This window comes from Scyliorhinus canicula, chromosome 8 (assembly GCF_902713615.1).
Source record: "Scyliorhinus canicula chromosome 8, sScyCan1.1, whole genome shotgun sequence".
NCBI lineage: Eukaryota > Metazoa > Chordata > Chondrichthyes > Carcharhiniformes > Scyliorhinidae > Scyliorhinus > Scyliorhinus canicula.
The window spans coordinates 33,741,371-33,757,937 of NC_052153.1; the positions used below are offsets into that span (position 1 = coordinate 33,741,371).

General features: G+C 43.9%; 1 protein-coding gene across 28 annotated transcripts in view; it reads left to right on the top strand.

The window, feature by feature from the left end:
* The window catches only part of adgrl3.1 (adhesion G protein-coupled receptor L3.1), a 1,080,538-nt gene that overhangs the window by 237,032 nt on the left and 826,939 nt on the right, over positions 1 to 16,567 (top strand). The gene's annotated exons all lie outside the window — the stretch shown is intronic.

Sequence of the window (16,567 nt, forward strand, 5' to 3'; positions counted from 1 at the left end):
TCAGTAGATGCCTTTCTCTGACTCTTTCTCTGCGTTGATGTTTCTTTAAGATGGCTCTCTGTGAACTGCCAGCTTCTTGTCCTTATTAATTTATTTTGAAGGTAAACTGAAATGGCTGTTATATTACACTTGGTGGTAATATGTCGTTACTCTTTGCCTCGTGATCCAGAATGGTCTGATGGTATGATGATCAAGAAACCACCAATCTTTAACTTGAAGCAAAACTGAGTTATTGAATAACGATTAAATTAAATTGAGTTTGCACACTCTACTGAGCTGTAACTGTTAGTAACGTAATACTGAGTCTGTTAAACTATAATCTATGATTAAGTGTTAACTAACGAAGTGCACGTGCTAATTCTCTCTAATCTAACTAGTCCTTGAGTTGTGATCTATCTCTCTCCTCTGCAAACACTAAATACCCACGATGAAATGAAATGAAAATCGCTTATTGTCACGAGTAGACTTCAATTAAGTTACTGTGAAAAGCCCCTAGTCGCCACATTCCGCTGCCTGTCCGGGGAGGCTGGTACGGGAATCGAACCGTGCTGCTGGCCTGCTTGGTCTGCTTTAAAAGCCAGCGATTTAGCTCAGTGAGCTAAACCAGCCCCATAGCTTCAATATTTATACTGGGAACTGGTGGTGCCCACTCGTGTTTACATTACACTGAGATGTAATAATTAATCCTTTAGTGTTGTGCTTATATACATATCATTACAATGGCTACTGATATTATGTCACCTGCACAACATGTCACGTCATCTCCAAAATAGGCATCAGAATTTCAGAGAATCCTTTTTCCACCTGTTGTTCTTGGTTTTCGTCGGGGCCAAGGGATATTTTACCTGCTTAGAATGTGGCATCAACAAAACATCGTTACCTGTTGGACGAGACCGCAGTGAACCATAATTCAATTAAGGATTGTCTTTTGTATTCTCCTGGAAGGGAACATCCAGTCTGAAATGCACAATTCTGTCTGGTAGCTTGGAGCCAGTCTTTAAATTCGATCCATGCTTTTTTAAAAATGTAAGCTTTGTTCCAAAATGTGTAATCTCATAACTGTGCACCGAAACATTCTTCCTTCCTTTGGGGAAAAATGAAATTCCATTCTCATTTTTTTCATCATTGTTTTCTTATGGAACACATATAAAAGAACCACCATACTCTGGGAAATGTTTTCTTCCCACTCACAATTGGCTGATGGAATACAGTTTCTCTCCCAATATTTCCCAATTATTATTCATCTTGTGGAGGGTATTAGCTAATAGTAAACAGAAGTCCATGATTGGTGACGTTGTCGGGCATGTCCTTTAAAGCAGTTAGCATTGAGGAAAGGTTTGTATTTATGCTGACTGGAGGGAGGTCACGTTTTGCTCGGTTGCCTTGGATACAAAAGCTTTTAATATGCAAATGAAGTTGCCTGGTGACAGAATCCTTCAAATCCTTGCAGTGCAGAGGAGGCCATTTGACCCATTGAGTATGCACAACCTTATGAAAGAGCACTCTACATAGGTTCACTCCTCCCATCGGGCCTCTGAACGTTTTGCAGCTTTCTGCACCCCTGTAGAATTCTGTTTTTCGCTGACCTCTGCAACCTCTCTGGACTGTTCTAGAATGTTTGGAGGTAACACCTTCCACCTACAGGTCAATTCTCTGTAAATGGTCAACCCTTTGCATGGGCAAGTTGAGATCGGACCCATAGTTTCTGGCCCCGTAATGGTACCTCCACACACACACCAGTGTGTCCTGTGATGAGTACATTGGAATTTGTTCTGCTTCTGAATGGTAAGTTTTCAATTTTCCCCACTGGCAGCATCTGTAAGACCCGGTATTGTAATGTTCTCTGTCGGCATGGATGGTGAGGTCTTTGTCGTTGAACTGATCAGAGAACGTATGCATTTGTAAATTTACATAGAACATAGAACAGTACAGCACAGAACAGGCCCTTCGGCCCTCGATGTTGTGCCGAGCAATGATCACCCTACTTAAACCCACGTAACCGTAACCAAACAATCCCCCCATTAACCTTACACTACGGGCAATTTAGCATGGCCAATCCACCTAACCCGCACATCTTTGGACTGTGGGAGGAAACCGGAGCACCCGGAGGAAACCCACGCACACACGGGGAGGACGTGCAGACTCCACACAGACAGTGACCCAGCCGGGAATCGAACCTGGGACCCTGGAGCTGTGAAGCATTGATGCTAACCACCATGCTACCGTGAGGCCCCGAAACAAAACTGTTTATTAATTAACTAAAACACAAAAGGGTTTCTATGATGTCTACTAAGATTACAGTTGGATATGATGGCTAACTATAGAACAGTACAGCACAGAACAGGCCCTTCGGCCCACGATGTTGTGCCTAGCATTGTCCGATACCAAGATCAAGCTATCTCACTCCCTGTCATTCTGGTGTGCTCCATGTGCCTATCCAATAACCGCTTGAAAGTTCCTAAAGTGTCCGACTCCACTATCACAGCAGGAAGTCCATTCCACACCCTAACCATTCTCTGAGTAAAGAACTTACCTCGGTCATCCCTCCTATATCTCCCACCCTGAACCTTATAGTTTTGCCCCCTTGTAACAGCTACATCTAACCGAGGAAATAGTCTCTGAACATTCACTCTATCTATCCCCCTCATCATCTTATTTGATTGATTTATTATTGTCACATGTATACAGTGAAAAGTATTGTTTCTTGCATGCTGTACAAACAATGCATACCGTACATACCTTATAAACCTTTATTAAGTCGCCTCTCATCCTCCTCCGCTCCAAAGAGAAAAGCCCTAATTCCCTCAACCTTTCCTCATAAGACCTATCCTCCAAACCAGGCAGCATCCTGGTCAATCTCCTTTGCACCCTTTCCAATGCTTCCACATCCTTCCTATAGTGAGGTGACCAGAACTGCACACAATACTCCAAATGTGGTCTCACCAGGGTCATGTACAGTTGCAGCATAACCCACGGCTCTTCAACTCAAGCCCACTGTTAATAAACGCTAACACACTATAGGCCTTCTTCACGGCTCTATCCACTTGAGTGGCAACCTTCAGAGATCTGTGGACATGAACCCCAAGATCTCTGTTCCTCCACATTCCTCAGAACCCTGCCGTTGACCCTGTAAACTGCATTCAAATTTTTCCTACCAAAATGAATCACTTTGCACTTATCAGGGTTAAACTCCATCTGCCATTTTTCGACCCAGCTCTGCATCCTATCAATGTTTCTTTGCAGCCTACAACAGCCCTCCACCTCATCCACTACTCCACCAATCTTGGTGTCATCAGCAAATTTACTGACCCACCCTTCAGCCCCCTCCTCCAAGTCATTGATAAAAATCACAAATAGCAGAGGACCCAGCACTGATCCCTGTGGTATACCGCTGGTAACTGGTCTCCAGCCTGAAAATCTTCCATCCACCACCATGTCTTCTATGTGATAGCCAGTTACTTATCCAATTGGCCAATTTCCATCGATCCCACACTTCCTTACTTTCTTCATGAGCCGACCATGGGGAACCTTATCAAACGCCTTACTAAAATCAATGTATATAACATCAACTGCTCTACCTTCATCTACATACTTAGTCACCACCTCAAAGAATTCAATCAAATTTGTGAGGCAAGACTTACCTTTCACAAATCCGTGTTGACTATCCCGGATTAAGCTGCATCTTTCCAAATGTAAACTATAAAGAACTATGATTAACTATTATTAATTACTGTTGGCTCAGGAGCTGCTCGATATGCGCCTGCTGTCCAGGTTCTGTCTCTCACTTGTGGGTTTCTTGCAGTAACGTTCTCCTGTAGCCACACCTCCTGTGGTCGGATGCTACAATTCTTTTTTTTATATAAATTTAAATTATCCAATTAATTTTTCCAATTAACGGGCAATTTAGCGTAGCCAATCCACCTACTCTGCACATTTTTGGGGTGTGGGGGCGAAACCCACTCAGACACGGGGAGAATGTGCAAACTCCACACGGACAGTGACCCAGAGCCGGGATCGAACCTGGGACCTCAGCGCCGTGAGGCGGTTGTGCTAACCACTAGGCCACCGTGCTGCCCTCGGATGCTAGAATTCTAATCTATGCATGCAGGCACTAATGTTATATTCAGTTTGGTTATTATTTTATATGCACAAATGATAATCTACATATCATTACAGGTATCTCAGAGAATTCTAATCTGCTTGTCTGGTTCTTTGGAAACACTATGGGCACCTTCCCCTTGAACACAAAACCTTGGTGGGTATCCACACCCTCTACTGTGTTTGCACATAGACATACAACTTTCTTGACTGTGGACATGGGCTGTGCTGTAATGTTCCCAGTGGTTCTCTGGGCATACTAGCAGTTCTACTTGGCATATCCTGGCTTGCCACAATGAAAGCAGACAGGGCACAGCTCTGCTGATTTGTTTTCTAGACCCCTTCTTTTAAAAGATGGAAATGGGTTTTCCCTACTTTACCTTGGGATCTACTTCTACTTCTTTCCCTTCTCTATCTCTTCTATCTCGATGTGATTGATGTGAACTACCCGACCCAGGCTTGCTGTGATTCAGTGGTTTTTACGTCAGTACATAGTCCTCAGCCAGAACTGCGGCTGCCTTTGCGGAGGTAACCTTCTTACTCCAGATGCATTTTAGTATTACAGGGGAGGCAAATTTTCAAATTCCTCTCACAGTACCAATTATCTTATCCCCTTGTAGGAACACTTTATTTTTAAAGTGCGGACCCACAGACCGAGCGCAATCTGTTTAATTCTTTTGATTTCAAAATAATTGTTTGAGTTTCTTAATGGGAGTTGCCAATAAAGCACAAAAACAAAAAGGTGCCCCTTGCAGATCTGAATGAAAAATCTTGCTGTCAAATTTAAACTTGAGTTCACTCGTGCTATTGTGAACATGAAGGCCAAGATTTTAAAAAAGAATGCATTTTCTTCACTTGAAGCATCTGAATTTCACTAGCAAGCAACTGGAAAATTAGTACACTCTGCCTGACTGCTTGTGATAATTTGAGTGAGAGATGAAATTATTAAGGACTCCCTGCTTCAATTTGCTCAGAAATGCAATTTCAACAAAATATTCCAAGTATTATGTTCTGCCATCACCCTTCTACAATAAATTGCTGAATAAAAAGAGAAGCCAAGGTAAAACATTGAATTCCATAGTGAAGAACATAGAACATAGAACATTACAGCGCAGGACAGGCCCTTCGGCCCTCGATGTTGCGCCGACCTGTGAAACCACCCTAAAGCCCATCTACACGATTCCCTTATCGTCCATATGTCTATCCAATGACCATTTGAATGCCCTTAGTGTTGTTGAGTCCACTACTGTTGCAGGCAGGGCATTCCACGCCCTTACTACTCTCTGAGTAAAGAACCTACCTCTGACATCTGTCCTATATCTATCTCCCCTCAATTTAAAGCTATGTCCACTCGTGCTAGACATCACCATCTGAGGAAAAAGGCTCTAACTGTCCACCCTATCTAATCCTCTGATCATCGTGTATGCCTCAATTAAGTCACCTCTTAACCTTCTTCTCTCTAATGAAAGCAGCGTCAAGTCCTTCAGCCTTTCCTCCTATGATCTTCCCTCCATACCAGGCAACATCTTGTAAATCTCTTCTGTACCCTTTCCAATGCTTCCACATCCTTCCTATAATGTGGCGACCAGAACTGCACGTAATACCCAAATGCGGCAGCACCAGAGTTTTGTACAACTGCAACATGACCTCATGGTTCCGAAACTCAATTCCTCTACCAATAAAAGCTAACACACCGTACTCCTTCTTAACAACCCTCTCAACTTGGGTGCCAACTTTCAGGGATCTATGGACATGGACACCGAGATCTCTCTGCTCGTCCACACTACCAAGAATCTTACCATTAGCCCAGTACTCTGTCTTCCTGTTATTCCTTCCAAAATGAATCACCTCACACTTTTCTGCATTAAACTCCATTTGCCACCTCTCATCCAGCTCTGCAGCTTATCTATGTCCCTCTGTAACTTGTAACATCCTTCTGCACTGTCCACAACTCCACCGACTTTAGTGTCAGCTGCAAATTTACTCACCCATCCTTCTACGCCCTCCTCCAGGTCATTTATAAAAATGACAAACAGCAGTGGCCCCAAAACAGATCCTTGTGGTCCACTAGTCCACTAGTAACTGGACTCCAGTCTGAACATTTCCCATAAACAACCACGCTTTGTCTTGTTCCAGCTAGCCAATTTCTGATCCAAACTGTTAAATCACCCTGAATCCCATGCCTCCGTATTTTCTGCAATAGCCTACCGTTGGGAACCTTATCAAACGCTTTACTGAAATCCATATACACCACATCAACTGCTTTACCCTCATCCACCTGTTTGGTCACCTTCTCAAAGAACTCAATAAGGTTTGTGAGGCACGGCCTACCCTTCATAAAACCGTGTTGTCTATCTCTAATCAAATTATTCCTTTCCAGATGATTATACATCCTATCTCTTATAAACCTTTCCAAGACTTTTCCCACAACAGAAGTAAGGCTCATTGGTCTACAGTTATCGGGGTTATCTCTACTCCCCTTCTTGAACAAGGGGACAACATTTGCTATCCTCCAGTCTTCTGACACTATTCCTGTAGACAAAGATGACTTAAAGATCAAAGCCAAAGGCTCAGCAATCTCCTCCGTATCTTCCCAGAGAATCCTAGGATAAATCCCATCCGGCCCAAGGGACTTATTTATTTTCACTCTTTCCAGAATTGCTACCACCTCCTCCTTATGAACATCAAGCCCTTCTAGTCTAGTAGCCTGTATCTCAGTATTCTCTTCGACAACATTGTTTTTTTTCCTGTGTGAATACTGACGAAAAATATTCATTTAGCAGGACACCACAAAGGTTCAAGAAGAGGGTACGGAAGACGTGACAAATTATTAATTGATTTAAGCAGCTCCAGCAGTGATCTCAGGAAATTGCATGCTTTTATGGGACAAGAATGTCTGAGAGATGTTGGTCATTGTGGGGACATATAAGTAGCTGGTTCCCCAAGAACCAACTGCCCAGTTGGATTTGTGTGAAAGGAAATTTTTAAACATATATACTTTAATGTAGATATGGGTGTAGTATAAGGATATTCAAGTTTGTAAGGGCTAATCTGGGACTGGAGAACAGGAACAGCCACATTATGATGTAGCGAGTCGCATGATAGTAAACCGAGTCCAGCAGTAGTCTAGCAGAAGTCAGCATGGAGATGGTACCTAGTCAGTGCTGGTCAGGAGATGTATACAGTCATGTATTACCAATAAGCACATTGGCTGGAATCTTTAGGCTTCGCGGCAGGTTCTCCTGTGGTGGATGCAGTGAGACATTCGAAAGTCAGTTGACTTTGGCAGGACTGGAAGACCCCACTGCTGAGCGGGGCCAGAAAATTAATTAATTAATTTCAACCTATGAACAAGACACTGAACAAACCTGTAGAACATGGAGCAGCTGATGAAAGAACCTAGAGATTCAATAGAATCAAGAGCATGAGCCCCGAAATCTGAAAAAATGAAGGAACAGCGACTTAACCTGATCCGAAGCGGCAAAAAGAAGCTCTAATGCAGATGTGGTGGCTGAAAGACAAGATTTTAAAACAAAATTCCAATTTAGGGGCAATTTAGCATGGCCAATCCACCAACCCTGCACATCTTTGGGTTGTGGTGGTGAGTCCCATGCAGACACGGGGAGAATGTGCAAACTCCACGCGGACAGTGATCCGTGGCTGGAGTCAAACCTGGGTCCTCAGCGCTGCAGGCAGCAGTGCTAACTACTGTGTCACCGTGAAAGGCAGAAGATGAAATCCACTATACAGAAACGGGATCAGAGCATGTGGAGGCCTATTGTGAATCACCATCAATTGTAATTGCAGAGTCAAAGGTGAGCAAAAATTCAAGTCTAAGACAGAACTAGCCTTTAAATGTCTTCAGGGCATTGATCAGTCCATAATCACTGCGGTCGGCCCAGAGTTGGTGCCATAAGACATGAGAGCTTCCGTGAAAAGAACAAAGCTGAAAATCACAGCCAAAGCCGGCATTCACCTTTTAATCACTTTAAAATTGTCTGAAAGCGTTCTAAAAGAAATAACTGAAAACCTGTGATTTAAAAAATTGCTGCAAAAACACGATCCCTTTGATCATAAGAACATAAGAACTAGGAGCAGGAGTAGGCCATATGGCCCCTCGAGCCTGCTCTGCCATTCAATGAGATCATGGCTGATCTTTTTTGGACTCAGCTCCACTTTCCGGCCTGAACACCATAACCCTTAATCCCTTTATTCTTCAAAAAACTATCTCTCTTTATCTTAAAAACATTTAATGAAGGAGCCTTAACTGCTTCACTGGGCAAGCAATTCCACAGATTCACAACCCTTTGGGTGAAGAAGTTCCTCCTAAACTCAGCCCTAAATCTACTTCCCCTTATTTTGAGGCTATGCTCCGAGTTCTGTTTTCACCCGCCAGTGGAAACAACCTGCCCGCATCTATCCTATCTATTCCCTTCATAATTTTATATGTTTCTATAAGATCCCCCCTCATCCTTCTAAATTCCAATGAGTACAGTCCCAGTCTACTCAACCTCTCCTCGTAATCCAACCTCTTCAGATCTGGGATTAACCTAGTGAATCTCCTCTGCACACCCTCCAGCGCCAGTACGTCCTTTATCAGGTAAGGAGACCAAAACTGAACACACTACTCCAGGTGTGGCCTCACTAACACCTTATACAATTGCAGCATAACCTCCCTAGTCTTAAACTCCATCCCTCTAGCAATATAGGACAAAACTCCATTTGCCTTCTTAATCACCTGTTGCACCTGTAAACCAACGTTTTGCGACTCATGCACTAGCACACCCAGGTCTCTCTGCACAGCAGCATGCTTTAATATTTTATCATTTAAATAATAATCCCTTTTGCTGTTATTCCTACCAAAATGGATAACCTCACATTTGTCAACATTGTATTCCATCTGCCAGACCCTAGCCTATTCATTTAACCTATCCAAATCCCTCTGCAGACTTCCGGTATCCTCTGAACTTTTTGCTTCACCACTCATCTTAGTGTCGTCTGCAAACTTGGACACATTGCACTTGGTCCCCAACTCCAAACCATCTATATAAATTGTGAACAATTGTGGGCTCAACACTGATCCCTGAGGGACACCATTGGCTACTGATTGCCAACCAGAGAAACACCCATTCATCCCCACTCTTTGCTTTCTATTAATTAACCAATCCTCTATCCATGCTACTACTTTACCCTTAATGCCATGCATCTTTATCTTTTGCAGCACCTTTTGTGTGGCACCTTATCAAAGGCTTTCTGGAAATCCAGATATATCATTTCCATTGGCTCCCCATTATCTACCGCACTGGTAATGTCCTCAAAAAGTTCCACAAAATTAGTTACGCACGACCTGCCCTTTATGAACCCAGGATGCGTCTGCCCAATGGGACAATTTCCATCCAGATGTCTCGCTGTTTCTACCTTGATAGATTCCAGCATCTTCCCTACTACCGAAGTTAAGCTCACCGGCCTATAATTACCCGCTTTCTTCCTAGCTCCTTTTTTAAACAGTGGTGTCACGTTTGCCAATTTCCAATCCACCGGGACCACCCCAGAGTCTAGTGAATTTTGGTAAATTATCATTACTGCATTTGCAATTTCCCTCGCCATCTCTTTTAGCACTCTGGGCTGCATTCCATCAGAGCCAGGAGACTTGTCTACCTTTAGCCCCATTTGCTTGCCCATCACTACCTCCTTATTGATAACAATCCTCTCAAGGTCATCACCTGTCATAACCTCATTTCCATCAGTCACTGTCATGCTATTTGTGTCTTCCACTGTGAAGACTGACCCAAAAAACCTGTTCAGTTCTTCAGCCATTTCCTCATCTCCCATTGTTAAATCTCCCTTCTCATCCTCTGAAGGACCAATATTTACCTTAGCCACTCTTTTTTGTTTTATATATTTGTAGAAACTTTTACTATCTGTTTTTATATTCTGAGCAAGTTTACTCTCATAATGTATCTAACTCTCCTTTATAACTTTTTTTAGTAGCTTTCTGTTGGCCCCTAAAGATTTCCCAGACCTCTAGTCTCCCACTAGTCTTTGCCACTTTATCTGCTTTTTCCTTCAATTTGATACTCTCCCTTATTTCCTTAGATATCCACAGTCAATTTTCCATCTTTCTACCGTCCTTCCTTTTTGTTGGTATAAATCTTTGCTGAGCACTGTGAAAAATCGCTTGGCAAGTTCTCCACTGTTCCTCAACTGTTTCACCATAAAGTCTTTGCTCCCAGTCTACCTTAGCTAGGTCTTCTCTCATCCCATTGTAATCTCCTTTGTTTAAGCACAAAACACTAGTATTTGATTTTACTTTCTCACTCTCCATCTGTATTTTAAATTCCACCATATTGTGATCGCTCCTTCCGAGAGGATCCCTAACTATGAGATCATGAATCAGTCCTGTCTCATTACACAGGACCAGATCTAGGACTGCTTGTTCCCTCGTAGGTTCCATTGCATTCTGTTCTGGAAAACTATCGCGGATACATTCTATAAACTCCTCCTCAAGGCTGCCTTGACTGACCTGCTAAAACCAATCTACATGTAGATTAAAATCCCTCATCATTAGATCCATGATTGTCGTAGGAGTCCATCGAAACCTGACAAGTGCGGGAAGAAGAAGTGAAAAGAACGGTTATTGCAGTGCAATCTTTAAAAGTGGAACAACATTCAAAACTGCTCACTTCTGTTCTGAAAAGCAAGCATGGATAACCATGACACCACATCAAATCAAGCTGATACAAGGACCAAGCCAGATGCAAAATTGGGTGTTATAGAGAAGAAAATGTTTACGTTGCTAGGGTGCCATTGGATTCACAGAATTCACAGTACAGAAGGAGTCCATTCGGCCCATCGAGTCTGCACAGACCCATTGAAAGAGCACCCTATTTAAGCCCACGATTCCATCCTGTTCCCGGTACCCAGTGACCCTGTGGTGATGTCCATCACTGTAAATACACGAGGGGTTAAAGTACATATATGTAGGGGCAGCACGGTAGCATGGTGGTTAGCATAAATGCTTCACAGCTCCAGGGTCCCAGGTTCGATTCCCGTCTGGGTCACTGTCTGTGCGGAGTCTGCACGTCCTCCCTGTGTGTGCGTGGGTTTCCTCCCACAGTCGAAAGATGTGCGGGTTAGGTGGATTGGCCATGCTAAATTGCCCGTAGTGTCCTAAAAAGTAAGGTTAAGGAGGGGGTTGTTGGGTTACGGGTATAGGGTGGATACGTGGGTTTGAGTAGGGTGATCATGGCTCGGCACAACACTGAGGGCCGAAGGGCCCGTTCTGTGCTGTACTGTTCTATGTTCTATGTTCTAATAGTTAGACACTAGAGGGAGCACCAGAGACATCATACACACACACTCAACCAATACATAAGTTAGATAGAACACGACCAATGGGCACTCACAATACTCCCAGAGGTGACATGACCACAGGAGGGCATTACACCAACTCATATATAAAGGACACCACACACATGATCTGCCTCTTTCCAGTGGAGACAGTCAGAGAGTACAGAGACAATGTTGATTCAATATCATTCCCACCACTTGGAGTGTAGCAATCTGGTTAGTCGGTCTGAGGAGCTATCGGAGGATTTACAGTAGTGTCGAACCCAAGTTCTAATAGTGTACATAGTTTAATAAACGTGTTGGAGTTATCTTCACGTCTGATCCTTCCTTTGTCGAGTTCACCACAAGGAAGCCGCTTATGCTACACCAAAATAGCATAACAAGATAACCCCACCTATCCTTTGGACACTGAGGGGAAATTTATCATAGCCAATCCCCCTTTCCTGCACATCTTTGGACTGTGGGAGGAAACCGGAGCACCCGGAGGAAACCTATGCAGACACTGGGAGGTGGTGCAAACTCCGCACAGTGACCCGAGGATGGAATTCAACGCAGGTCCATGGAGCTGTGAGGCAGAAGTGCTAACCACTTTGCCACCATGTACCCCAAAGTAGCATTCAGTAGGAAATCAGGAAATCCAACCTAATATATTCTTGTCGTTATTTGGTGAAGTAGCAGACAATATAGTCATAAAACATATTATCAATTAATCCTTAATCACATTTGGTGAGCTATGAAAAGCCTTTTGCCAGTATTTAAAATTCAAGTTGTGGAAAGCATAGATCTTGATGGAAGGCATAGAATTACCCCAGATACACATGAAATGGGTAAGGAGACCCCAGGTGAGGGAGACTATACCCAAGCTGAGCATCTCAACTCAATGAGATGCACAAACTGAAGGGTTTAGTGCAGAGGAAAGACGAGGCTGAGAAGTAGCTGAAAAAAAAGTAGAGTCCATTTGAAAATGCTGGCCCAAAATGCAGGTTTGCAGTACAGTGCCAACTGGGCATGATTGAATTTGTACATTCTAAGCTCAGCTGGAGAAGGAAAAGTAAATGTGACACTGAAAAACTGGATCCCTGGGTGAACTTATTAAGCTTGTATCAGGATTCTGCAGATAACTCTGAAACAAGCCAAGTATCTGAGCTGAATGATAAGATTCACAGGCTTGAAAAAGAACTGGAAGATATAAACACATTTTATTAAAATTGTGAAACAAGTGGAAATTAATATTCCTTTTTTTTTGGAATGTCAACTTCGAGGAAGAACATGGTGGGCTGAAAGGGAATAAAGGGTGAGTCACTCTGATGACTATGAAGAGTGAACACTCCCTCTGTAAGAAATAGGACAAAAGTCACGGGCCGGTATACTCCGAGCCTGTGCCTGGTCGGAAAATCACCGGTGATGCCGGAAATTCCCGCCATGCCGCTCTGACGCCAGGACGCGATTCTTCGGCGACCAGAGAATCAGCGGAAGTCGCGCGCGCAGCCCACACGGCACCGCCCCGCACCCCCACACCACCGGTTATCAAAGTCCATGGTGTTAAGTAATGGGTGCAGAGACATTCCAATTAGTTGTCTCATTTATGTTAAGTATCCAATAATTGACCCTGATATGTAAAGGGGCTTAAGGTGGCCTTTATGTCATGTGATGATAGAGTTTTGTGCAGTCTGAGAAAGTGGAATCAAGGTGTTTGTAAAAAGGAGCAGTACCTTTGACTCTTTGTATAACTGCAGCTAAACGTCTAACAAATGGTAGCAGAGGATGGTTGCTGTGCAAATGTGAAGGGTCGAAATATACAACTTTTCCAGACCAAACCAAGGAATGAGTGAGAAGAAAAAAAAAAGATATATGGCTGAACCTAGGATAAAGATAGCCGGAAATGACTCCCCCCCCCCCCCCCCCCCTTATTTTCTGAAAGGGGATCGTGCGACCAATAAAGAAGTGCAGTAGTTATGTGGACTAAGATAACTGCCTTGGGAAAGAGAAAACAAGGTATGGCATTGGCTCTTTCTCTACCTTAGGACAGTAAAATCCGACGCAAAGTGTTTTCTGAGCTGGAATTGGAAGAGTTAGACTCAGAAGAAGGTCTGGAGACTCTATTACGTTATATGGATAAGATTCATAAAAAAGATGACTTGTTAAGTACGATTGAAGCATGGTCGGATTTGATAGGTTCTGGAAAATAAAGGATTTCTCCATGGAATTTGGAAGACTATATAAAAGGTTGCAGAAACACAACCTGGAATTTCCACAGTCTGTGTTGGCTGTGACTGTGCTAGAGTGAGCAACGTGGATAGGCTACTTGTTTTGACAGTAGTTCAGTTTGAGGATAAGGATACCTTATTCGATCAGATGGCAGAAGCTTTGAAAAAGATGGATTTTCATGGAAAAGGTTCTTCCGGCCGGATGGAACTTATAAGGCAAAGGCTAGGCTTGTGGCACGGGGATTTGAAGAAAACTTAGAAGATCAGGATTTAAGGATAGATTCACCTACGCTACGCTATTTTAAAGATCCTCTTGACTCTATTTGCCATAAAGGCATGGGAATGCAAATCTATAGATATAAAAGCTGCCTTTTTACAGGGGCATCAGCTTCAGAGAGCCATTTTTCTCCGTCCTCCTAAAGAGACAGCTAACACAGAAGGGGTACACTGGAAGTTGAACAAATGTGTACATGGATTAAATAATGCGTCTAGAGTCTGGTATTTTTCGGTCAGGTCAGTTTTGTTAAAGTTAGGCTGTTGCCAGTTGAAAGCAGATCCAGCAATGTTTTACTGGCACTATAAAGGAAATGTTTCTGGCATCTTTATGATGCATGTCAGTGATTTTTGTGGGGTGGGACTAGTGATTTCAAAGCTATTGTAATCTCTGGTTTGAGGAAAGAATTTAGGGTTGGAAGTCAGGCTTCCGGTGCATTTAAATATGTTGGACTGGAAATCGGACAGACTACGTTAGGTGCAACTTTACGACAGCAAACTTATTTGGAAACTTATTTAGCCCAATATCAATTAGTCGTGGCTGGAGTTCACAAAACGATGCAATGGCTTCAAAGATGAAAAAAGAGCAACTGGACAACTGAATTGGTTAGGCAGACAGACTAGACCGGACGTGAGTTTTGATGTCTTAGAATTGAGTACAAAAATGAATGATCCCAAAGTGGAAGACATAATAAGAGCAAATAAAGCGTCGGACAAACTAAAAATGCAGGAGTGTGTTTTGAGGCTCCCAGTTTTCGGTGACCTCAGGCACTTGAAACTCAGTTTATAGTGATGCGTCCTATGCAAATTTATGTGATGGGGTTTCAAGCGCAGGAGGTTTTATAATTTTCCTTTTTGGGGAACAATGGTAAATGTTGCCCTCTTGTGCAGGAAACAAAGACAATAAGGAGAGTGGTCAAAAGCACTTTGGCTGCTGAGACAGTAAGCCTTGTAGAGGCATTGGATATGGCCTTTTATATATCTCAGGTATTGACAGAAACTTTGGATTCGGGAATTTGGCTAATATACCTATTGACTGTCACATTGACAATAAATCCCTGTGGGAAAATGTGCACTCTACAAAAAGTGTCAATCGAAAAAGATTAAGGATCAACCTCACAAGTGTGAAGCAGATGGTTGACAGAGCGGAAATAGCAAAATTTAAATGGGCCGACAGTAGCTATTCATTGTCAGACTGTTTTACAAAAAGAGGGGCTGGTTCACAGAAACTTATGGATATTGTTAATGAAATGAAAAATGAAAATGAAAATCGCTTATTGTCACGAGTAGGCTTCAATGAAGTTACTGTGAAAAGACCCTAGTTGCCACATTCCGGCGCCTGTCCGGGGAGGCTGGTACGGGAATCGAACCGTGCTGCTTGCCTGCTTGGCCTGCTTTAAAAGCCAGCGATTTAGCCCAGTGAGCTAAACCAGCCCTGTTTCTGTGCACCTGTTTCTGTGACTGTTTTTGTTCTTCCAATTATTTGTCTCATTTATGTTAAGTATCCAATAGACATAGACAATAGAATTTACAGTGCGGAAGGAGGCCATTTGGCCCATCAAGTCTGCACAGACCCTTGGAAAGAACACCCCACTTCAGCCCACACCTCCACCCTAGCCCCAAAACCCAGTAGCCCCATCTAACCATTTGGACACTAAGGGCAATTTAGCATGGCCAATCCACCTAACCTGTATATCTTTGGACTGTGGGAGGAAACCGGAGCACCCACAGGAAACCCATGCAGACACGGGGAGAACGTGCAGCCTCCACACAGACAGTGACCCAAGCCCGAAATTGAACCTGGGACCCTGGCGCTGTGAAGCAACCGTGCTAACCACTGTGCTACCGTGCTACCCGTAATTGACACTGATATGTAAAGGGCCTTCAGGTGGCCTTTGTGTCAGGTTTTGTGCAGACTCTGTTAAAGTGGAATAAAGGTGTTTGTAAAAAGGAGCAGTACCTTTGACTCTTTATACACAGCAGCTAAACGTTGAACACATGAGCTGGATTCTCCGCACCCCGATGCTGAAATCACGTTCGATGACAGGGCGGAAAATCCGTTTTGGCGCTCGAAAATGGGAGCGGCGCTAGTTCTTCGATTCTATGCCGACCCGAAAATTGGCGTACTCATGGCTGTGTATCCACCGCCTCAGACTATTGCCTGAGGCCCACCCATTCTCTGTCCCTGACTGGCCGAATTCCCGGTGCCGTCGACCTCTCGTGGTCCCACCGTCCGTGATCCTCGTGTGGTGGCTGCGGACTCGGTCCGGGGCCGCCATAGTCGGCGGAGAGCCGATCGGGGGACGGGGGGGGGGGGGTTTCATTCGGGACAAGTGGCTATGTGTGCAGGCGATCCAGCACGCGCGAGCAGCCGATGCAGGGCACCATTTTGCCCATCCATTGTCCGCGGGCTGAGTCCGCTGGAGGCCGCTGCCATGCACATGCGCCTCTAACCCAGAAGTGCGGAGGGCCGTATCGGCAGCTAGAGCAGCGAGCTCTATGACAGGTGCCTGCTAGACCCATGCAAGACGGTGAATCTGTGGCCTTTTAACGCCAATTTGCCTGGCATAAAAGGCCACAGTTTTCACGACGGCGCGAGGACAGTCCCAAAAGCAGAGAATCCAGCCCCATCTCTACCA